This window comes from Periplaneta americana, chromosome 1 (assembly GCF_040183065.1).
Source record: "Periplaneta americana isolate PAMFEO1 chromosome 1, P.americana_PAMFEO1_priV1, whole genome shotgun sequence".
Lineage (NCBI taxonomy): Eukaryota > Metazoa > Arthropoda > Insecta > Blattodea > Blattidae > Periplaneta > Periplaneta americana.
Window position 1 is genome coordinate 222,890,383 of NC_091117.1, and position 25,586 is coordinate 222,915,968.

Genomic DNA, 25,586 nt, shown 5'->3' on the forward strand with positions numbered 1-25,586 from the left:
ATTACAACTAGTTTGCCACTGAGAAATAAGGAAAAGCTGTTAACTTGAATTTATTTGAAGCAAAGCGTTACTGGATTATGCAATAAGGTAGGCGATGTTTGGATCCAGTGTCTCAACTCTGTTCTCAATTATCTAAGCGTATGCTCGATTACACTAACCTCTAGCGCTTGGAAGTGGAACTAAACGCTGGCGCACAAAGAAACAAAACACAGGAAAATTCGCTCAGTATCCATTCTTTATAATCCCTATTCGCTGGTTTGTTCTGCTAGACTCTAGCAGCAACGTTAAATATTAAGCTCGATTCACATTATACACCACATCAACATCACGTCACGGACCAGCAGCGTTGCCTCAAAATATTGTACAACGCATTTTATATGGTAGCGTTCACATATACAGGCAACGTCACGGTCCGTCTGGAATTCTCGAGGAGAATGTTTTGACGTGACGTGGACGGTTTGTTCTGCTAGACTCTAGCAGTACCGTTACGCTTAATTTGCAATGACGCGACATCGTAGTATCGCGTCGTGGACTGGTGTTCACAATTCCGCGACTTGAATCGCTGGTTCGTGTTGATTAGGAAACTTAAAATGAAACGATGCCTCCCTTCTCGGTTTTTGGAGTAGAAGAAATCAACATATCATAACTATATGCGGATGATATCTTGGCAATTTGATGATCTCCTGCATATCATTGGCCCTCAAATACAAAAAGTCCAATGCGGGAGGCATCCAGCAGAGCGTCTAAACGTAACTTTGAGGTTAGGTTTCCGTAATAGTTGGTATCTCTCTTTAAGAACTTGGTTCTCTCTCATTACGATTTTCGTATTGTAACTACACAATGTCCATTAGGCCTACAATTTTAGAAACAAGTCCTGTAATTTGGGATAAATTAAAAAAGCACCTCATTAAATGGAAACTCTTTGAGGACAATTTCACGAAGGTGGAAGAAGGATACCTATTGGAGAAAAGTAAATTTTCCGAAGTTCATGGGAGCCATGCATGGAAAGCATTGTGTATTTCACGTAAACAAACCGTAATATAAAAGGTGAACCGTAAATAATGTCATTAATTTCAGAGGGTTATTCTTTGAGATATTTTAAACAAAAAAATTAATATAATTTTTGTTTTCCTTTTGCTTCCTTTTCGAGATAAAAACTGTTTTATATGAAACATTTCTTACCGTCTTTTGGAAAAACCATTGATTTAATTACCAATATGTCCAGTTAATTTAAGAGAGCACTGTATCATGATAATAAATACGCAGAAATTTGATGTAACAAATGTAACGTTTTAAAATTCCTTTTCAGAACGAAAATTTACAATTGTTGAGATGAAATTTCTGCATATTTGAACGACAAAAACTATTTTTTTTATCATAATACACTGCTCTCTTAAATTGACTAAGCATATTGGGAATTAAGTTAATTCAATGGCTTTCCCAAAATACGCTATGAACTGTTTCACATATAATAACTTTTTTCTCGAAAATGAAGCAAAAACGAGCAAAATTATATTAACCTTTTTCGTTTGAAATATCTCAAAGAATAACCTCTAGAAATTAATGACATTACTCGCGGTTTATTCTGTATAATTCAGGGCATTCTTTAACCAACTCTATCAACATCTCATCTGAAAAAGTATTCAATTTTGTTGCAGACGACGCCAGCGAATAGGGATTATAAAGAATGGACATTGAGCGAATTTTCCTGTGTTTTGTTTCTCTGTGCTCCAGCGTTTAATTCCACTTTCAAGCGCTAGAGGTTAGTGTAATCGAGCATACGCTTAGATAGACTAATTGAGAACAGAGTTGAGATACAGGATCCAAACATCGCCTACCTTATTGCATAATCCAGTAACGCTTTGCTTCAAATAAATGCAAGTTAACAGTTTTTCCTCATTTCTCAGTGACAAACTAGTTGTAATAATAATATTTTATATTTCAGATACAATAAATTATATTATAAAATAATATAATACATTATAAAATTAAGTATCGAATTCGTTTAATATTTGTATATAATATAATATAGGTATATGGTTTTACTTCTCGTAAGAGTTTTGTTTTTCCATTTTCAGCGCTATCAAATCATTACATATTTTAATTGTTGTTGGAGTCAACGTCTCAACTGTCATTATAAAGGAACTCTAGAGTCTAGACATTACAGTTAATGACGGATTTATTATTTCATGGATCCAATTTATTTTATTTGAGTATAATGTACCTAGATGTATTAATTATATGTGTTATATTTCCGCTTTGTCGACTGCTAGGTGGTGTGATGTCAGCGCCAACTCTAGGGAGAAAGCAGAATCTCACGCTCTAGCTGGCTTGAAGGTCATTGAAATCAGTCCGGCTACATCAAAGGTACCGACGCGAAGTGTCCATTCTTTATAATTCCTATTCGTTGACGACGCCATCGTAAACAAAACACATACGCATTCCGGTAACGTCGCGCGATAAAAGTTAACTCAATTTTAACTTTAGTCGCGTCGCGATCTGCGTCGTGGCGTCATGGAACTCGGATTTCCTATTGGGCCATAATTTATATAATGTGTCGCGTCAATGTAAACGATGCATCAAACATTAACATGTCGTAGCTCCTACGAGAGACAATCAATTGCACTATAATTTTTAGGATCCATATATAGGCCTAAATGCCTAAGGAAAGCATAGAAAAAATTTGGAATCAAAATCTCTTTTGGACAGTGAGAAAAAAATTACTAACAGCGAAGTCACCCGTTCAAAATAGACATTGACACTCAAAATTGACAAGCGACAATTTTTTTTTTCAAGTTACATGGGGGGGGGGGGGTCAAAGCGAGAGAAATGTTTAGAAAGAATGGAAATTACTTTTAAAAGTGGCTGATATTCAAAACCTGTACTGGTTTGAGAGTTACAGCGAGTTTAATGCGGGGGTCTGCGTGGCGGACTTTCTTATGCAGAGCGACAACTTTTATCTATTGGAACTGCGGATTCTCATAGAAATCATCGGTCTGATTCCAAATTTGTGTTCAAAATATTTCCATTGCTTAAGGTTTTCGAGTTAATTGTGAGTTTTGAAATGTAATTAAAATATTCCTAGTACAATATACAAATAACATCTATGTTGATTAAACACTAGTAAGTGGAAGAGAAGGGAAAAGAACCTAATTTATTTGAATTTATCTGGCAGTGTTATTACTCGTATTATTATTATTATTATTATTATTATTATACTATAACTTTTGTACGGTATTTATTGTAGACCTGGTTGAGTAGAAGAGAAGGCCTTAAGTTACTTAACGCCGCCGATTAAATGCATTCATATTTTCATGTTTTTATTGCGTATTAATCCCCATATCTATACTAATAATAAATCTGTAGCCGAAATTTTTCTGGTAATTTTCGATTTTCCAAAAATAATTGGTCCTAACATATATAATTAATCACCCTGAAACCGAAAATCGCTTTTTTGAAATTTTTGTTTGTATGTCTGTCTGTATGTTTGTTTGTTACCTTTTCACGCGATAATGGCTGAACGGATTTCGATGAAAATTGGAATATAAATTAAGTTCGTTGTAACTTAGATTTTAGGCTATATGGCATTCAAAATACTTTATTTAAAAGGGGGGTTATAAGGGGGCCTGTATTAAATAAATCGAAATATATCGCTTATTATTGATTTTTATGAAAAATGTTACATAACAAAAGTTTCTTTAAAAATAATTTCCGATAAGTTTTATTCCTTGAAACATTTTTAATAGGACTGATATTTAAAGAGATACATGAGTTTTAAAATTAAAATAACTGCCATCTAAGGCCGTGTAATGAATTAAAAAACAAATGACTTCGTCTATAAGGGGCCTTGGACAGCAACAATCGAAAGCTATGAAACATAGCCTACGGATAATGTTTCTGTGTTTGTATGAAGTAATATCGGGAGGTAAATTAACCGATTTGTATAATTAATTATTAATTCACCATTGGAAAGTCTAGTTTCTCTAGGTGGACATAATGCTATAATGTTATTACAGTAACTTCTGAGTGAATCGAGGACAGGTAAGATTAAAATAGCTTCTAATGCACAGAAAACTTGATAGGCTATTCTGTACATTCGTTTCCTGTATTTCCTAAAGTAATTTTTATGGCCAGATGAGTGGTCTCTGGATCAAAATGATCGCATTTTAATTATGCAAATACAATTTAAATTAAGTAACATAATAAACGATTTATCCTTCTATCAAACACGAATGTTTCCTGGATCAAACGTCCTATTTTAATTATGTAATTACTTTATATTTATTTCTAACGGGTGCAGCGGAGCGCACGGGTACGGCTAGTTAATAAATAAGTATATTCTTACCTTTCATCTGCCAAGCAAACATTCTTATGGGGGCAGACAAAAAATTTAATTTATTTTCTTCCACCATACTGACTATATCAAAACAAGTGCTTGTACAAATTTTCGCCACCGAACGCAATTATGACGGCCGTAAAAATGTTTCCCTGGCGTCGTTTACAGCAAGAAAACACAATTTGATGCAAAAATTTATTGGAACAGAAACAGCAATTGTTGAGATATTTTTCAGCATATTCCCCATCGAAATTCAGACATTTGTCATACCGTGGGAATAACTTTCGTAGCCCTGTATCGTAGAAGTCTGCTGCCTGGGATCAGTGCCGTCTATCTGCACCTCTGTCGATCCCATGGTATGACAAATGTTCAATTCCAGTCGGGAATATATTGAATCAACAAATTGTTGTACCTGTTCCAATAATTTTTTAAAATGAAATTGTGTTTTCTTTGTCTACACGGCCCCCGGGAAATTAATTTTTTACGGCCCTCGTAATTGCGTTCGAGTGCCCAAAATTTGTATAAGTACTTGTTTTGACATTATTAACATGGTTGAAGAAAAAAAAAGTATCTGTCCCCATATGAATGTTTGCTTGTGAGTTCAACACTCTGTAAACCGGGTGAAGTGCTAAACATATTCGAAATAGTACATTATGCAACGAGCCTATAATGGTAGTAATTAAGACGCGAGTATGTTTGTTTATGAAACTCGCTTGCGCTCGTTTCATAATTTTCATACGAGTGTCTTAATTACCATTATAGGCAAGTTTCATACGACTTTTTATGCTCGACCATATTTCTAACTTGAAATTATTCAGAAGTATTCATGCTATGGTTATGTGAGGAGTGGAACTGACCTGAATTGTGAGATGTGCGCAGACGCGAAAGTATTGATTTTTTCCGAGGCACGAATGTCATTGACCTTCATATAATCTAGAGAATAACATGAACATTAGGCTTGATATAACCTGGAAATTGATTTAGAATTGAAAAAAGAGATGACAAATTGAATTTATTTGGATATTATTTACAATTAACGCTAATTATTATAGTAACAGAACATAACCTTCTGCGACAGTATTGGATTTCCAGCCTCCGTGACTTTTCGCTAATTGTCTTTCGATTGTATATCCGAGAATAATCGATACTTACGGTTTATAATGGTACAATCAGTACAAAGGTGATTTCTCATTGGCTGAACAACTGAATTATAATGAATAGGTGTACTTTAATGAGGTGCATTAAAGGGCTACTACCAGGTATATAATTACTACATTTCGGCATGGTCGAGCATAAAATTTAAAAAAGAAAGTGGGAGATAGCAATGTGAAATCTTGATCCTGCTACGGCAGGAAAATGAAATAAGAAAGCTTCATGCCATGAAAATAATAATAATAATAATAATAATAATAAGAATAATAATAATAATAATAATAATAATAATAATAATAGTGACAGTAATAATCTAACTTGAAAAATAAAAAAGTTTGTCGCTTATCAACTTTTGATATTTCAACGACTATTTTCAACGGGGGATTTCGAAGTTAATAATTTTTTTTCTCACTGTCCATACAAGATTTTGATTCCAATTTGTTTCTATGCTATCCTTAGACATTTATACATGAATCCTAAAAATTACAGTGCAATTGATTGCCTCTCAGAGGAGCTACGACGTTGTTTGAGAGCATAGACTACTTCTCTGTTCTTGATGATGCCGGCAAACTGACGGTCACTTGCCGTTTTGAGTTTGCATTGGACGTGATGGTGACGGTCCGTGACGATGACGTTCCGTACAGAGCAACACGTGGTGACTGTTTCCGTGGAGGGAGTAAGAACACAGTATAAAGAAGATAGAGTAGAGACAACTCTTGTCGGCACCTTTGATGTTGTTGATACTAAAATCAAGCTTAGGGAGGTATAGTTCTCAGTGAATCCAACCATGTCACTAGTATCGGCAGCGCTAACAGCTGATTTTAATGACCAGCTGTTCAGACATGCTAAACTTTCGATGAAACTTTGTATTAACTTTTGTAATTATTCCGTTGTTCTGTAGAGATATGTGTCTTATTATGTAGGTCTAATGAAAATTCACTTTTTCTTTTCAAAATACATATAAAATTGCAGTGTTCATGATTGAAGTAAAACATACTATTTAGCGAAGTGCTTACCGTTTTATTCTATTTCTTCATATCCATTGCATTTCTTTCCATATAATGTTATTAGCTAGTCAACAAAATTTTATTATATCCATTGTTGACGTAACTCCATCGAAACTAATGTCGTGATCTATGTAGCTAATGATTCAATATTACGTTACCAACATAAGCATCTACCAGTAACTTTAAAATTAGCGTCAATTAGTGAATATTTTCATGATGTTTACATACGGAAGTAATTATTATTATGATTATGTTGCCATTCCTTTGCCTCATGTCTTTCAAATTGTTAAAAGATGAGTAATAAATCTTTTCAGTTAATATTAAATTATGCCAGCCTGTCGTAGATGGAGAACCATCTGGTGGAGGTTCCAGACAATACACCCGGTTTCGTGACATGCGCACTCAGAATTTGTTCCCACGAAATGGGCTAGTTGACCTTACTGTATCTTCTTTATACTGTAGTAAGAATATGGAGTTGGCGCTGTAGGCAAATATGGATGAGGGGAAGCGTGCCAAGTGACGGAAGGGGGGAAGAGGTGGCCGAGGACATACTACACGCCACCGCTACGCAATTAAATACAGAGAAACTGTTTTTAAAAGGAAATCAAGTTGAAATAATACACAAACTTTATTTAACAAGACATAGTGAAAGAAACGAAATTATTTGATTGTTTTCTTTGGTTTTTTATTTATTTCATTTAACCTGGTAGAGATAAGGCCATCAGGCCTCCTCTTCCCCTCTACCAGGAGATTACAACTACAATATTATCAATACAATTACAATTATAATTACAATTAGGGGAGAGTCGGGTAGTATCGGACATCGGGTAATATCGGACAGTGAGTTTCTTTCATCTACCACACGATGATAGTACCTGATTGACATGGTTACGTTTCTGTGATGTCGCATAGAGAAACGTAACCATGTCATTCAGGTACTACCATATGGTGGTAGATGAAAGAAACGCACTGTCCGATACTACCCGATGTCCGATACTACCCGACTCTCCCCTAATATTAAATTTACAAACACAATGAAAATCAAAGTACTAAAAGATTAACTGATTAATAAAAGCTAGACAATTTTAGAGAAAAAAATCCGCCCTTTACATAATCATCATACACTACACCCGTCTGTTACATCTATATGACAAATTAATTACATTTCATTACTAACCGTACCCGTGCGCTCCGCTGCACCCGTCAGAAATAAATATAAAGTAATTACATAATTAAAATAGGACATTTGATCCAGGGAACATTCGTGTTTGATACAAGGATAAATCGTTTAATATGTTACTTAATTTAAATTGCATCCAAATAATTAAAATGCGATCATTTTGGTCCAGAGATACTCATTTGGTGCAATGACAATTCCTTTAACATGTTTCTTAATTTTTATTACATGCAACCATAGTTTAATGAAGATTGACATCATTTAGATTTAATGTGTATATTTTATTTTACTTGTTATAGGTTTCCATTGAATTATGGTAATAACCAGACATCGGATTCTAGGGCAAATGCCTATTTTGTTTCTTTAGGAGAAAAGTAAAAATAATTATTAATATTTGTGTTTCATGGAAATTGAAAGGTATTCAAAGAGTTTTATAGTGCCCTAAAATGCCCTAAAACGGTTATTAGAGCCTAATTTGTTAATATTCGCCTAAAAATGCCTAACTCACTGTAAAGTTTCGCATTTTACTCTTACTTTTTATAATTTATACATGCATTCACTGCGAAATTTAAGGCATTTAAAAAGTGGAAAGTTTGCTTCACACCGGCCATGAAACCATTGATAAAGGAAACAAAATGTTTTGAATCTCACGACACTCGCAATAGATTTCACCGAATTTAACATGTTTGGAGGCATAAATGCCGACAAAGAACCAACCTTAGTTTTGAAGCAGGCAACAATCACAACATGTGCTGCTACCGATTCAGAGATATACTATACTATAAAAATGACTGTTTTCGGTCTGAAACCGATTAGCTGTACTGCCCTTCAGAGTGTCATAAAATCACAATTTTTGGAGAAAGAGTGTTTTTGAAATATTTATGAAAAGTCGTAAAACTTCGAATTAGTAGGGTAAACCGTTACAAAATATTTAAAAGAATGGCCCTCCTAGTGTTAACACTACCAGGAAATGCAACAATAAGTGGAACTTTGTATTTTTGTCCAATTGAATCTCAATAACAACGGTTCATTTGAATGCTCGTTAACAGTTGCTCTTTCCCTCACCTTATTTGTGTTGAGAAGTTTTGAGCGGTAGGACGTTTTCCTGTGAAGTTTAACGCGATAATGCCGAAAAATATAAGTGCAAAATCTACATTGATCCGGCAATGGCTAACAGAATATTCAGAATTCACTTATGATGGAAAAATAATATTCTGCAAGATTTGTAGCAAACAGGTATGTACAGTAACAATAGTTGAAACATATAAATTCTATTAATTTTAATGAGTAGGCCTATAATATTTATACATTGACTGAGCTATCCTGAGGTATAATTCTTTTTAAGACCACTACACTTTAACCTTTTAAATTCCGATAGTTAAAGTATTTGCAGGTCATTAAAATTTTGATTGTTCGAACCCACTAACTTTGTGATAGAAATACGGCAATACAACAATTAGGATTTTATTTTAATTTAGTTTACTTTACATTTTTAGATTTCGCAAGAAAAGAAGTGCCACCTAAAGCAGCATGTGCAAGGAGCGGCTCATAAGGCTAAAGCTCAGCAGAAAAATCAACTGCAACAAACTTTACTAACACAGCCTACTTCATCCAATCTCAGCAGCAATTTCTATGCTGATTTAACCAGAGCGTTTGTTGCTGCTAACATTCCCTGGAATGCAATTGAAAATCCGGTTTTAAGACAGTTTTTACAAAAATACTGCAAACAAAATATCCCATCTGAGTCGACCCTAAGAAAAAATTACTTAGACAGAATATACAATGAAACTTTAGCTTCCATTCGGGAGGATATAGGTGATTCTTACATATGGGTCTCTGTGGATGAAACTTCAGATCCTATGAATAGGTATATAGCAAATATGGTAGTAGGAAAACTTAGTCCTGATGGACCTTCGATTCCACACCTCGTATGTGTTAAGGAACTTTCGAAAGTGAATAGCCAAGCCATTGCTTATTTTGTAAATAAAGGCCTACAGTCTTTATACTCAGGTAATATAGACGATTCTAAAGTTCTGTTGTTTTGTACTGATGCTGCCTCATACATGGTTGCTGCAGCTCCACTTCTTAAAACATTTTATCCTAACCTCACGCATGTAACCTGTCTAGCACATGGCCTTCACAGGGTTTCTGAAACAATCCGGAATGAATTTCCTCTTGTCAATTCGTTTATTTCTAACACAAAAAAAAATGTTTTTGTAAAGCCCATCCAGAATTTCAATATTCAGAGAGAACTTTCCAGATATCCCACTCCCACCTCAGCCGGTTGTTACACGATGGGGAACCTGGATTCAGTCAGTGGTGTATTATTCTAAGTATTTTAAAGAAGTGGTCACAGTTATTGATAAATTACCTGAAACTGATAGTGCAGCGTGTGTGAAAGCAGTGAAAGATTGTCTGAATGACTCACGAGTGAAAAACGATATTGCCTACATAACATCAAACTTTTCTTTCATACCTCCAAGCATTGAACAATTAGAACGTGAAAAACAATCTCTTTGTAGCCAAATAGCAATAGTAAAGGAAGCTCAAGTGAACATACATTCTGCTTTGAGCGAAACTGGGAAAAAAGTTAAAAATAAGTGGGACAACGTATTAAATAAGAATGTAGGATTTTCATTGTTGGAAAAAGTATCAAGAGTGATATCGGGGGAAAGTGTAAATGTTCCAGTAAGTATTGATGTTTCTATTGTACGTAATTTAAAATTTGCGCCTCTCACATCAGTTTCGGTTGAAAGAAGTTTTTCTGCTTTCAAAATGATTCTCAGTGACAAAAGGCAAAGGTTAACTGTGGAGAATTTAGAAAAAATTCTGGTGGTGTACTGTGCAGATAATTATAATAAAGTCTGAGCATGGAACTGAATTTCAATAACTTAAAATGAGTAATCTTGATATCAATAATCATTATTTCATTAGTTTCAATATATTAAATTTGTGCAGCTCTGTTTATAAATATAATATAGTATTCTTTTTTAATGTTTAAACATACTTTTTTGTGCGTATTTTAGTGTATAACTAAAAATTTCAGTGAAAGAAATAAGTATGATACCTTGATGTGCCTAAAATGCCTATTTTCATTAAAATAGAGCCTAATTTTACAAATTTTGAGCTTATTTTAGGCGCCTAAAACTGCAATTTTTAGTGCCTAAAATCCGATGTCTAGTAATAACTTAATTTTAACCCTTGTTTTCTACGTATTCAGTAAATGGCGCTTGGCCCACTATGGTTCTGAACCCTTCAAACAACTGAAATTATATTATATAATATTACATTACATTACATATATTATATTATATTATATCAGAAGTTACTGTAATAACATTATAGCATTATGTCCATCTAGAGAAACTACACTTTCCAATGGTGAAATAATAATTAATTATACAAATCGGTTAATTTAGCTTCCGATATTACTTCATACAAACACAGAAACATTCTCTGTAGGCTATCTTTCATAGCTTTCGATTGTTGCTGTCCAAGGCCCCTTATAGACGAAGTCATTTGTTTTTTAATTCATTACACGGCCTTAGATGGCAGTTATTTTAATTTTAAAACTCATGTATCTCATTAAATATCAGTCCTATCAAAATTTTGCAAGGAATAAAACTTATCACAAATTATTTTTAAAGAAACTTTCGTTATGTAACATTTTTCGCAAAAATCAATAATAAGCGAGATATTTCGATTTATTTAATTCAGGCCCCCTTATAACCCCCCTTTTAAATAATGTATTTTGAATGCCATATAGCCTAAAATCTACGTTACAACGAACTTAATTTATATTCCAATTTTCATCGAAATCCGTTCAGCTATTATCGCGTGAAAAGGTAACAAACATCCAGACAGCCAGATAGACAGACAGACAGACAAACAAAAATTTCAAAAAAGCGATTTTCGGTTTCAGGATGGTTAATTATATATGTTAGCACCAATTATTTTTGGAAAATCGAAAATTACCAGGAAAATTTCGGCTACAGATTTATTATTAGTATAGATTTTAAAATTATAAGCATAAGAAATTACAACAGTAATTATAATAGGGTGTACGGATATTGGTTTCGTAATTAAAATGTACAATTGATTGAAGTTTAAATAAATAATATGTTTTATTGCAGGTATGATTAAGAAAGATTCAACGTAATATAGGCCTATTGGCTGAAACTATGAAGTAGGCCTACAGGTAAACTTCATTTATAAGTCGCTCGCTTATAGGCTGCGTTTTTATGAATTCCCCGCAAAATTCCAACATTTTCCATGTTAATTTATTTCAGTCATACATTTCGTTCTCACTTATACGATCGAATTTTAAACCCCGAGAGGTACAAAACATTTATACGTTCTAATTAAAATTTTCTCAAGTTTAGGTTTGCCGTGAAAATTTAGAACGCGAAAGTACCGTATTTACGCCATTGAATATAATACACACGCCAATTTTTTTTATCATAAAATACAGAAAAAGACTGGCGAATATAATACACACCTGTGCGAAAACCACTCAAGTTTAAAATTATACAGTATTATCAAGACAGGTTATAAAGTCACTGCCTTACCTCTAGTGCAGGCATGTCAATTGATGCCCACAGAAGCAAGCGCGCCCTTTAGAGCCCAGGAGAGCCTGAGCGCTTTACAGCGCAAAGGAAAGAGACAGACGAAAGAGGTAGTGTATGCCGCTTGGTCGAGCTATATTCAGGGATGGCCAGCACTGATTCAATAGATAAAGGAAGAGAACTTATTAAAACTGCATCCATATTAATTTTTATATTTGTCTGAGAAGTATAAGTGCATTATAAGAATGTAAGTTTTAATTTTAATGCTCATTTTTCACAAGTTTGATTTTTTATTCAAAAGAAATATTTTCTCATCTTTTCGTATAGAAAAGTGAAATTTTCAGGTATAGGCCTATTTATTTAGTAGCCTTACAGAATGTTTTCGTAAATCTAATATACCGTATATACGTATTACTGAAGATAGTGTATTGAAATTTTTGAAAATATTCGCATGAAAATTGTTTGTAAGGAAATGAATTAACAAAGCAACTACTGTTACATCATAGGCAAAAGATACGTGCCCATGTGTTGTAAAAATGTCAGCTCTATAGCTTCAGCAGACTTCGGGAAAATAATTTAATATTCTGATGATAGGAAGTTGCTCACAAATATCACCTCAAAAGCATAATGCCATAAGAGTTTTGTTATGTAATATTAGTTACACTTAAAACAGATACAGTACCTAGGTAACTTTGCTTTGTACTGTAATATTGTTTTGATTAGTTTATTGATTACTTTTGTAAAGCTAAAGATACCATCAATATAAATTCCAACTTATCATGTCATACTCAATCTCTCTCTTTGGAATATCACTTTCTTTATAAATGATGTGTTTCATCCACTTAATACAGTATAATATTATACTACTATGGAATTTAAGTGCATATTCCTTCTTAATTCTCATCATGTTATTAAGATTTAAAACACAAGTGCCATATTAAGAAATCAGTGTTAGTACTTTTGTTTTACAGACAATATAGATAATATTAAACAAAAAGAAGCCATATAAAAATAACGACATAAAATGTCACGTTTCGTTTGAAGTTTGTTCACCACTGTTTTCTTAATCCAACAGGTTGCTTATTCATATACACAACCCTTCCTCTTTCCATACTTAGCGCTTGTTGCCCGCGCACGACGTCAAGGTCAGAAAAATGCGCTTGCTTTGACATCACTGCTCTAGCTGTACAGCTGTCAAAAAAAAAAGTGGCCGCACTCGTGAACAGCGAATATTTTCAAAGTCCACTTCGGGTCGCGGCGATGTTACACGATGCATGTGCTTGTACAAGAAGTTCCCGAACTATGAAAGTATTCCATGTCTGCGCCTCGTAGGCCAGCGGTAGAGTGCTTGTTTAGTGATTCAAAGGTTGTGGGTTCGGGCCTTCTTCAAGTTTTCATTTTATTTTTTAATCGTTCTTTAGCGATGTAAATGCTATTCAAATTATCATTTATATTCAGTTATCGTTCTTTATGGATATCACGTTATTTATATTTTGTTATCGTTCTTTAGAGATATGAATAAAATTCAAGTCATCATTTGTATTCTGTTATCGTTTTATAACGATATGAATAACAATTTTTATTATTGTATCTCCAATGGTGGTTAGTCCTATTTTACATATGTATGTTAGGGCTATAGTTTCATACACAAAAAAGATAAGCATAAAGAGAAATAGAAAAGAAAATTAAATTAGCTTACGCGATGTAAACAAAACATAAACAAACAGTAAATTAGGCATTGCGATTGCAAAATAAATATCAGGTATCAATTTGAAACATACAAAAACATTAACAACACACATACGTAACACTTCTATAACACAAATATGCAGCCTTCCGTACCATACATCATAAATTAATACACAATAGTCATACAAACACAATCAAACTATAATTACGACATTGCGACGACATCAAGCATCACATAACTGACTCACATACATAACAAATCAAGCATCCGTTACAACACATACACTTCAACATAGTAACCACACTTTTAAAAGTTACAAATTTGGCTCCAAGAAGAATAAATAGGACACTGTTACTAATTACTATTCTTCTACAATTTCTTAAATATATCTGTAATAAATCTGTGAAATTCCGATATGAATAATATTCACGTTTTTTATATTGTTATCGTTCTTTAGCGATATAGATAATATTCAAGTTATCATTTATATTCTGTTTTCCTTCATTAGCATTATAAAATAATATTCAAGTTATTTATATTGTTATTGTTCTTTCGCAATATAAATAATCTGTATTTTATGTAAGTAATTATTATAACACAAATAACCATCCTTCTTTGTAAAATAGGTTATTTAGATAATTAAATAAGTATTATATAATATCTTATATTAATTAAACAAACCGATATTTATCATTTATATTCTGTTATCGTTCTTTAGTGATACTGTATAAATAATATTCAAGTTATTTATATTGTAATCGTTCTTTAGCGATATAAATAACATAAATTTAATATTAGGTTTGGAAAAATCCAGTTGCATAATACTGGTATTAGTTTTTCTTTTTGTATTATTACATTATACTATCTTGAACCACAATAAAATGAAAAGGAGTAACGAGGAATTGAACCTGAGACGTTGACATCTAAATTTCGACGTTCGTCCGCTGAGCTACGAGGGCAAAAGTGTGGAAACATTTTCGGAAAAATTGGCCCAATCACACTCTAAGATTTTCTGATGATTCGTAGAAGCTAGTCCAGGATGCGGGGGGCAAAGGCTAATTGAGATTTCCCGGTCTCTGATCGGGTCAAACATCCTGATAGAATTAATATTTAACCCTTTGCCGTGACTTTCGGTGAAGTACGGAGGGCCCAATTAGTCAAATCCACTCTCCTCATCTCCATGCTTGGGTCCCCTGGAATTTAATAAGATGCGAAAGAGATAGTGGTGTGCGGAAAGTAACGGGATGTTACCGCATTTAGGCCTATCCTTCCCAAGAAAAACTGCAAACATGAACAAAGGAAGCTTTAAATAGAAGAAGAAGGATCTTCTGCGGACCTCTGGAAAAGGAACTAAGGAAGAGACTAGTGAAGTGCTTTGTGTGGAGTGTGGCATTGTATGGGGAAGGAACATGGACATTACGACGAAATGAAGAGAAACGAATTGAAGCATTTGAAATGTGGATGTGGTGAAGAACGGTGCGTGTGAAGTGGACAGACAGAATAAGAAATAAAATTGTGTTTGAAAAAGTGAGTGAAGAAAGAATGATGCTGAAACTGATTAGAAAGAGAAAAAGGAATTGGTTGGGTCTCTGGTTGAAAAGAATAATAAAAGACATTAGGATATGTGGATCATATGCGGAGACTAAGAGGAAGGCAGAAAATAGGAAAGATTGGAGATTGCTGGGTTTGCAATGAAAGACCTGCCCATGGACAGAACACTTATGTATGTGGGTATGTTCAGAATGCCTGGAATATCGTGTCTAAGAACAGTCGCTATTTGCAAAGACTAGTCGATTCCATGCCCACTCGACTGCAAGATGATCGAGATAAGAGGAAGATAGACTAAATATTGAATTGTGGCTTTTTGTTTTGTTTTTTGAACGCTTAATTGCTTGAATGTTTTAAGGCCGACGCCAGTAAATTTGTTTTGTTTATGCCACGAAAGATACTTTTATTGAGAATAAAATCTTTTTTCTTTACATTTGCAGCCACAATATCATAATGATAAAGTCATGGCATAATATATTAATGAACCAGATGTTAATTACTAAAATAATCGTAAAAGAGAAAGGAGCCATTATGTATAGTTTGTCTCTCTCAAAAACATAACAAAAAATAACATAAAAAGCACGAGGTTGTAGTCGAACGCAGGACCTCATAAATAAGAGGCCTGAACGCTACCATTACGCTATCGGATCACAGAGAGACTACTTCAATTATAACTGTAGATATCAGGCAACGTGGTCCAACAACATGTAACATCGCCTGTCTCCGAATTATAGCGAAGGTACCCGAAGGGAACTTTGTTCCAGGAGAGCGGCCACTTTTTCTTTTGACAGCTGTACATCACATTCATCCTCATTTGCAGTATGAGTACTCGAACTTCTGGTCAACAGGTCTGTGTTGGTGTCAGAACATTGGTTGACAATAACTAACGTCATGCTGTTCTTTCGACAGTAATTATTTGTGAATTCTTTTGGCTTAATAAAGACGCGCAATTGTTGAGAGATGCATTAATAAAATCTCACAATAAAATATAAATGTTACTAAGTCATTCTAGTAGTTAAAAATATCATTCTTATTAGTGATTGTGTTGTCAAAAATAGACAAGAAATTACGAGTGAATACTGCGCAAAAGACGAGAAATCGCAGTGGCCGTTTCTGTCAGCTGTTTCCCACCATATCTCGTAACTTAAATAGAGCGTTAATTTTAATTTGTTAGACTCTGACGAATTAATACGCATCACAGTGTTTTCAAGACAACATTTTGTAAAAACAAATATGCGTAGCCTATTATAATCACGCAAATACGGCTTAATATGTGTTCGTTGTTAAGACGTGGCCGGGTTTGAAATTCTTGAAAATTCGAAGCAGCCCATTCTTGTCTCCGCACGTGGTATTGTCGGGCCATCGGATCTGTGCCTCTTCAGCGCTGTCGTCTTTCTTGCAGAAGTTAACGCCTGTACTCACTCCATTCCACCCGCTTTCCTCCCACAACATTAAACAGCAGGCCACGAGCCTTGCCGAATAGAGATGTTGCCAAACTTCCGTCAAACGATGTCATAAATAACTGATCCTCCATGCTACAATATCATTTCTTTCAATCAAAATAAATCTTGTATTTCTACATTTTTAACGGAAATCCCATGTCTCGAATCACTTTCCAACCTTGGAAATTATTGCTTCTCTCGCAACCTTCAGTAATTTCTTCAATGTCGGAAATTCTTTCTGCACGGTATAAAATTCTTGTATCTTTCTTCTTAAAATACATCGGTTCATATCATCTACATGAAATAAAAGTTCCCTTGGTCTGTTCTTCTCTGGTGATTATAGCTTTTTCATCTCCTGCACAGACTCCCTCTCTCCTGATTTTCTTTCTTAGGCGCTCTGACCTGTCTATATAAATTACATAAAATGTTATATTATTAGTATTAGTTAAATAAGTAATTTTAATATGTAATCAATTTAAATAAAATAAACCCCAACTGTGATCGCAGTTGCTCTTTTCGTTGCCTGATTTATAGGAAACAGATATTGACCTGTTTGTTTCTCTTCATCGCAAAATGCTATTACGTATTTGCTTAATAATATTTGTTTCGCCACTCCATGCTACCGTATTCATGTTGAGTTGACAACACTGGACTGCAAGTGCAAATAAACTGTCCCGCAAGAAGGCTCAAAATTGTAAATAGTGGGGAAGAGAAAGGGAGAGAGATAGGAATGCACGGAGAGAAATGAATTACCGAGGCTGAGAAGGAATTAGGGTTCAGTTCGCATATCTTACGGGGGCACAGATCCGATGGTCCGACAATATTTACGAAAACGAAGTGTTGCATTTTGTCCCATGTGTTCAGCACCTGTGTATTTACTGCGTGTTACATGAAGCTTCTCTCCGCATTCACAGACCGATACAAACCGCTTCGAATGTGTATTGCAATGGCATCTATTGAGAAGCATGTGTGCTATTCACAGACGGATACAAACCGCTTCGAATGTGTATTGCAATGGCATCTATTGAGAAGCATGTGTACTATTCACAGACGGATACAAACAGCTTCGAATGTGTATTGCAATGGCATCTATCGAGAAGCATGTGTACTATTCACAGACCGATACAAACCGCTTCGAATGTGTATTGCAATGGCATCTATTGAGAAGCATGTGTACTATTCACAGACGGATAAAAAACCGCTTCGAATGTGTATTGCAATGGCATCTATTGAGAAGCATTGTACTATTCACAGACGGATACAAACCGCTTCGAATGTGTATTGCAATGGCATCTATCGAGAAGCATGTGTACTATTCACAGACCGATACAAACCAACCAACATCTTGTTTCACTGAAAGTTTATATGACCGGAGATCAAGCTGACTTGCTTTTGACTCCTCCTTTAATTTATAACACTTTGAAATTGTTCAGTCTAGTTCTTCAGTCCTTGATGTTAAACCATGATGAATTTGTAAAAGATATGGCTGGTATAACTTGGGTTTTATTATTTATGTTTGATGATTAAACTTCTGTAGCAGAGGATTTGGATGATTTTTCAATGTTTGTATAAATTTGAATTTTAAATTTTCCGAAAACTCTTCAATTGATGCTATGTCCAAAACTTCATGTAAAAATTTATTGGATGTTGTGTAATCAGCTCCAGCAATTGTGCGCAGAACTGTTCTTTGTACACCACGCAGTCTTCTCAGTAGAGACCCATTGACAGATGACCAAGCTGGATATGCATATAGGAGGCTAGCTCTGATTATTGTTATATAGAAAGTTTTCTTAGTCCACAAACTCAGCGATGGCGACTTGAATAAAGGATACAAACGTTGAAACATAGCATATCCTTTGGCAGCAATTTTATTCATGTGAGGCTTAAAAGAAAGTCTATGGTCCAAAAGTATTCCCAAATAAGTTGTTTCATTTTGATTTGGAATTACTACATCAAAAAGTTTCAGTTCAAATGGTTCTTGCGGTCTTCTTTTAGTGAAAATTACTACAGAACTCTTAGAGGCATTGATTTTTATTTTCCAATTTATGAGCCAATTTTCTATCTTGTTTAAGTAATCCTGTAAATTATTATATGCAATGTGAATATCCATGTCTGAAGTGAATATAACTGTGTCATCAGCATACTGGGCGAAGCGACAGTTTTTGTGGCGAGGGAAATCTGCTGTATAGATATTAAAAAGTGTAGGTGATAAAACTGCACCTTGAGGAACACCTGCATTTATTGTTTTTTCGGAAGAGAATGTGTTATTGATTTTCACTTTGAAGGTTCTTTCTAATGATACAAACCGCTTCGAATGTGTATTGCAATGGCATCTATTGAGAAGCATGTGTACTATTCACAGACGGATACAAACAGCTTCGAATGTGTATTGCAATGGCATCTATTGAGAAGCATTGTACTATTCACAGACGGATACAAACCGCTTCGAATGTGTATTGCAATGGCATCTATTGAGAAGCATTGTACTATTCACAGACGGATATATTTATTTGGTGGTGTCAATCAAAGACGTTATAATAGTATACTAGACTCACACAGAGCGCTGGTGTGCTGTCCAAAATTGAAACCAGTCTGCGCATGTTTACGCCGCCATGCTACTGGTAGAAATAGAGCGGTAAACATGATTGTCATACTTGTCCTTTGTTTTGTCTCGGGTGTTTTTAGTGAACAGTGTGAAAGTAATGGCAATAGAATTTTGAAAGATGATATATTATCGCCGCGGACTCATGGTTAACATGTCGGCATCATACAATAACGTGCGGTGTGCTTTTAAAACATAATTTTGCCGACCGATTGTTGCTCTGTAGGTTTCACTCTAAGCGTCACGTTGTCACGTCTACTTCCACGATAAGAATAAGCACTAGTTTGTTATGTTGGCTTTCTTAACTCTTAATAATAACTCTTTAATAATAATTTTTAATCACATACCTTAATGTTCGTCCTCAGCACAAGATATTGCAACCTCGGTTTTAGTCCACGTGGATTAGACAGGTAAGTGTCATTTAATAATGGAAGAAATTGAAAACAATAAATAATACAATTAAATTTGAAAGACCTGCCGAATGTTAGTGCATGAGGCCGCTCAAAGACCTGCCGAATGTTAACCATGAGAGCGTGGCGATAATACCATCCCTGTTTAATTTTCCAAGCCATTTGCAAAAGGTACGATATAATATTATCTCTGTTGTTACAATATTAATATAACTAAAATCAATCAGTAGTTTACGACAATAAAGAATACTTATCAGACTGTAGAAAATCACACTGAGTGAATTATTTAGACTTGCACATCATATGTTAAAACATTAGTGGAAAGATAAATTTTTGTTTTCATTATGTAAATGAATTTATCTGCAAGATTATAAACTTTCATTCAAGATCCATATATGGATAATAAATAAATAAATAAGTAAATAGCTATAATAGCTAAGCCTTCTTTGTGAACTTATGATTCAGAGTTCACCTATAAATAACTCTTTTACATTTTGCCGGACATATATTTTATTAACAAAAGCAAGGAATGGCATCTTATTGATATTACATATGTGCATAAAAATTATGTACCATCACTCCGCAAGCAATGATAATATATCTATTTTATTTATTTAAAATAAAAATACAATATGTAAAAAATCCACACATAAAAAATGTGTTTTTTTTTATCTTGCATAAAGTGATTGTTTAGTTTTTAGGCCAACAATATGGCGGCAAGCGCAGCGTTCAATTTGCCCCGGTTTCCTCGTTTCGCGCAGCCGAGACTGTAGGGGCTTGGTGTCAATAAAGACACGTCATTACAAGTTCCAGTCACATGGACCCTTGCCTTAACAAGAATATTGCTTAATATGAGTACGTAAAGACGGCTACAAACCGCTTCGAATGTGTATTGCAATGGCATCTATTGAGAAGCATTGTACTATTCACAGACGGATAAAAAACCGCTTCGAATGTGTATTGCAATGGCATCTATTGAGAAGCATTGTACTATTCACAGACGGATACAAACCGCTTCGAATGTGTATTGCAATGGCATCTATCGAGAAGCATGTGTACTATTCACAGACCGATACAAACCGCTTCGAATGTGTATTGCAATGGCATCTATTGAGAAGCATGTGTACTATTCAGACCGATACAAACCGCTATATTTAAACAGCAGTACATCCCTTATATGTCAGAGGAAGAACTGTTTGTATACATCTGATTAGTGAAATATGTTACTAGTCATCGATGAATGCAATGGAGAGGGAAGAGATGGCAACCCTATCCAATTCTCCCCTGGCTTAGTTGCTTCATAAGTGATGCCTCATTGATGTCACTTATGAGCTTCAAACCTGTCTTCGAACAGTTAGCTAAACAAGATTTATTGCAACGGGAAAGTTTGCCACAGCAAATAACATTATTATTATTCTTGGCCGGGACCCCCTCGAAGTTAGAGCCCTAGGCAGCTCTCTAGTTTGCTTAGGCAGAAGTTCGCCGCTGTTCCTATAATAATGTTTATATATTTCATATTTAACTATTGATCTTTTGGTGCGGCACCTTATGACGTAATATTTTGTGTTTATTGTTATTTTGATAAACTGATGTAATGAATTTTTCTTCTAGTGTTTATGTACCATTATTTAGTATTTATTATGCTTATATTTGGCTTTTTTACTTTATGTATTTCTGTTACGGTAACAAGAGAATAGTCCACACCTGTGTAGTAACGGTTAGCGAGTCTGGCCCGAAACCAGGTGGCCCGGGTTCGATTCCCGGTTGGGGCAAGTTACCTGGTTGAGGTTTTTTCCGGGGTTTTCCCTTAACCCAATATGAGCAAATGCTGGGTAACTATCGGTGCTGGACCCCGGACTCATTTCACTGGCATTATCACCTTCATCTCATTCAGACGCTAAATAACCCAAGCTATTGATAAAGCGTCGTAAAATAATCTACTAAAAAAAAAACAAGAGAATAAAATATTTTAAAGGAAACTCAGCTCTTATATCACATAGCCTGCAATTAAGTCTATACCGGTAACAGGTTTTTATATACTAAGGTGAAAGTATAGATACCAGTACCTATAAAAATCGGTAAATTCACTCCTGGTGAAAGTGTTGATTGTAAATTGTATTTTTTTTTTATACTGAATCATGTATTAAGTTACATACATCTTGTAAAAGGCATGGGTCCATTTTGCGACCTGGTACTTAAAAATATACATTTCTGGAGAAAAAAAAAAAGCGGAAGAGTCGGAGCGGTGCGGTGGTGAAGCGTGGACTGAGTGCTCACTAGGAGCGAGCTGGTGGAGAAAGAGGGCGGGCACTGTACCGCTCCCCTCTTTCGAATGACTCCTCAAAGTGAGAGGGAGTCAAAGAGCTAGCTCGCATCAACGAACGACTCCGACCCATCTCTAAATGACAATGCATTTCTGTGCCATACAATACAGCAGGTGTGGGTTTCGGTAGATAGATAGATAGACAAACAGACAGATAGATGGGTGGGTGGGTTTCGGTAGGTAGATAGATAGTAGGGTTTAAAAAGGGCGCGTCAGCTACTATGGCTATTTGCGCCCTTATCTAAAATCTTTCACTAAATACGAACACAATACAATAACCAGAGTGCTGAAGGGGGGAGGATGGTATTTTTTGGTGAAAAATGAGTAAATTAAAAAAAGTCTTAAAAATACTCTGTGATATGTGTGGAATGCATAGCATAATATTTTGCGGTATTTGTGCCCTTATCAGATGTTGAGACGCCACTTTTAAACTTCCTGCATTATGGATTTTTAAATCACTCGCCCCCTTTTATTGTTTTCGATAAATTTAATTTTCAAAAAAAAAAACATTGGTTTCTTTAAAATACTCTTTGATATGTGTGGAATGAATTGCATAACATTTCGTGTGTATTTGTGCCATTATCGGATGTTGAGACGTATTTGTAAACTTCCTGCGCTATGGGTTTTTAAATCACTTGCCTCCTTTTATCAGTTTACGGTAACTTCATTTTTTGCTACATTGCCAGACAAAAATAGATATAACTTATGAACTATTAAAGATACATGCATGAAATTTAGAACATATATTCTTTAAACTATTAGGAAACTTTTCTCTGTAACAGAATTTTGTTAATTGATTTCATTTTAAAACTACGTCCGTTTGTTTGCAAGAAAGGAAATCAGAAAAGTGTTATTAAATTTTAATTGTTTATTTTACAAACGAAGGGACAAATATCAAAATTTTGTTACAGACAGTTTGTAGAGCATGCTTTTGCAAGTACATTGCAAAAACCTGGATGAATCTACCTTTAAAATGGGTTAGATATATCGGTTTTAGTAAAATCCTGCATTGGATATTTTTTTTTTTTCAAATCTGGGCCCCCAAATATTTTTTTTTCAGAATATTTATTTTTGGTTGAGTTGCTACAGCTATGAGGTCTCTACATACAAAAAATAAATATTTTACACCAAATAGGAAAAAAGTTTTAAAAAATACCATCCTCACCCCTTAAAAGAATTAAAAAGCATTGTCACGGTTAAAACGAGGCAAACAAATGCAGTTTCAACAAGGTGAAGCATAAGAACCATAAAAGTGAGAAGTTCTCAGACCCTAAATAGTATTTAAAAAGAAACAACAAAACAATGAAACAAATGCCACCAGAATTAAATTGTCTGGCGCATTTATAAAATGCACGGATGTAAAAGGTCTGAATGTCAAATTTGTTAAAATCATAGACTAAAAAATGTAACCTCCGGATGTAATAGATAGATGGGTGGGTGGGTCGGTAGGTAGGTAGACAGACAGACAGATAATTTTATTAACCATTGGAATACAATTATTCATGGCATCGTCAGTGTACACCAATCTAACAATGATACAAAATTTTACAGTCATCTTAATCTATGGTAACATGTCACATCCTTATTAAATAGGATACTAGTTACTTAGAATGCAATGTAGTTAGTCACTGAGCAAATAACGTACTACTAATACTGCTAATTCAGTCAGTAATGCATAACACACTAGAATAGTTACTTGTAAATAAGATGCTTAGTTTATTTTCAGAGATTCACAGTTAATTATTTTGTAATCACACACTAGCAGGCAATTGATTTTCTTTCTTCTGAGTCTTGATGCTGCCTCTCTTCCAGTAGGGTCTCCAGGCACATGAAACAAGAGAGAACAGAAGGGCAGTACACACAAGAATGGTTAAATTTTAAAACTTTATATTTAAATATTTCTTTGTGCACATTGGCATGTGTGTCAGTAATATATTTTTAACAGATTTCTTAAACATACTATTGTTATGTTAAATGGGCTAAATTTATTATATAATCCATGTTGAATCTTTCGTACATTACTTTTAACACTTGAATATAAAGAATTGATTAAATGGCGATCTTACTCGTAATACAGATAATACAATATAATATTTGTTTTATTCAGTCTTATGACAAATCAATTATTAAAACAATGACATATATTTCATAACATGTAGTCATTGAGTTTTATACAAAGTAAGTTACGAACGTTTTCGCCCATTCAGGCATCTTCAGGTTCTGTGTACAATATCTCATTATTAATCTGTATGATAATTACAATGATGGTCGATGAGATGGACTGTTTAAAATTGATCATGATATATATAAAATGTACAAACATATGCATAAAATGTTTGTACATTTTATATATATCATGATCAAACATATGCATAAAATGTTTGTAATTTTATATATGTCATGATCAATTTTAAACAGTCCATCTCATCGACCATCATTGTAATTATCATACAGATTAATAATGAGATATTGTACACAGAACCTGAAGATGCCTGAATGGGCGAAAACGTTCGTAACTTACTTTGTATAAAACTCAATGACTACATGTTATGAAATATATGTCATTGTTTTAATAATTGATTTGTCATAAGACTGAATAAAACAAATATATTGTATTATCTGTATTAACATTGACAATCTGAATATTTACAACATGCTTTCTAAGTTAAGATCTTATTCGTGTTAATTATGTAAGCATGTGTGGCTTTCAGCTGTTTCGGTGCTACTTGACACCATCCTCAGAGCCTAGAGCCTCAGAATAAGATACTTCTCTTATATCTCCATTTCTTCAACGAAGTATAACCTGTTACACTTCTAAAAAATCTCATCTCTACTTTTTCCAATTCTTTTTCCATTTTTTAGTAAGAATGCAAAACTCAGTACTATGTAGTGGCATGAGTAAATAATTGAAGACCTATCATTCTAAATGTGTTAAGTGCCAATTTTTCAAATTTAATTTTATACAATCTAAGGGAGAATATCACACTAAATTGTCTTTGTCGTAGCTCAACTATAATTGACTCATTTGTGTGACACACTTAGTACATTTCATACTCATCCTCTTTCACAATAGCCCTGCCAAGACTCTGGAATTCGTTACCTGCTAGCATCAGGGACTGTCGAAATAAAATTCAATTCAAACGCAAACTTACTAGGCACTTGGTCAGTAATTGAGACTCGTTCAGACATGGTTTCTTGTAAATAGTTCTTTTAATCTACCACAAAATATCTCAATATCCGGTAATTTCATCACTATAGAATTTTGTTATTGTAGGTTTAATTTGTAATTTAGTAAATACAAAAATATTCTTTGTTCTTAACTTCTAGGATAAAA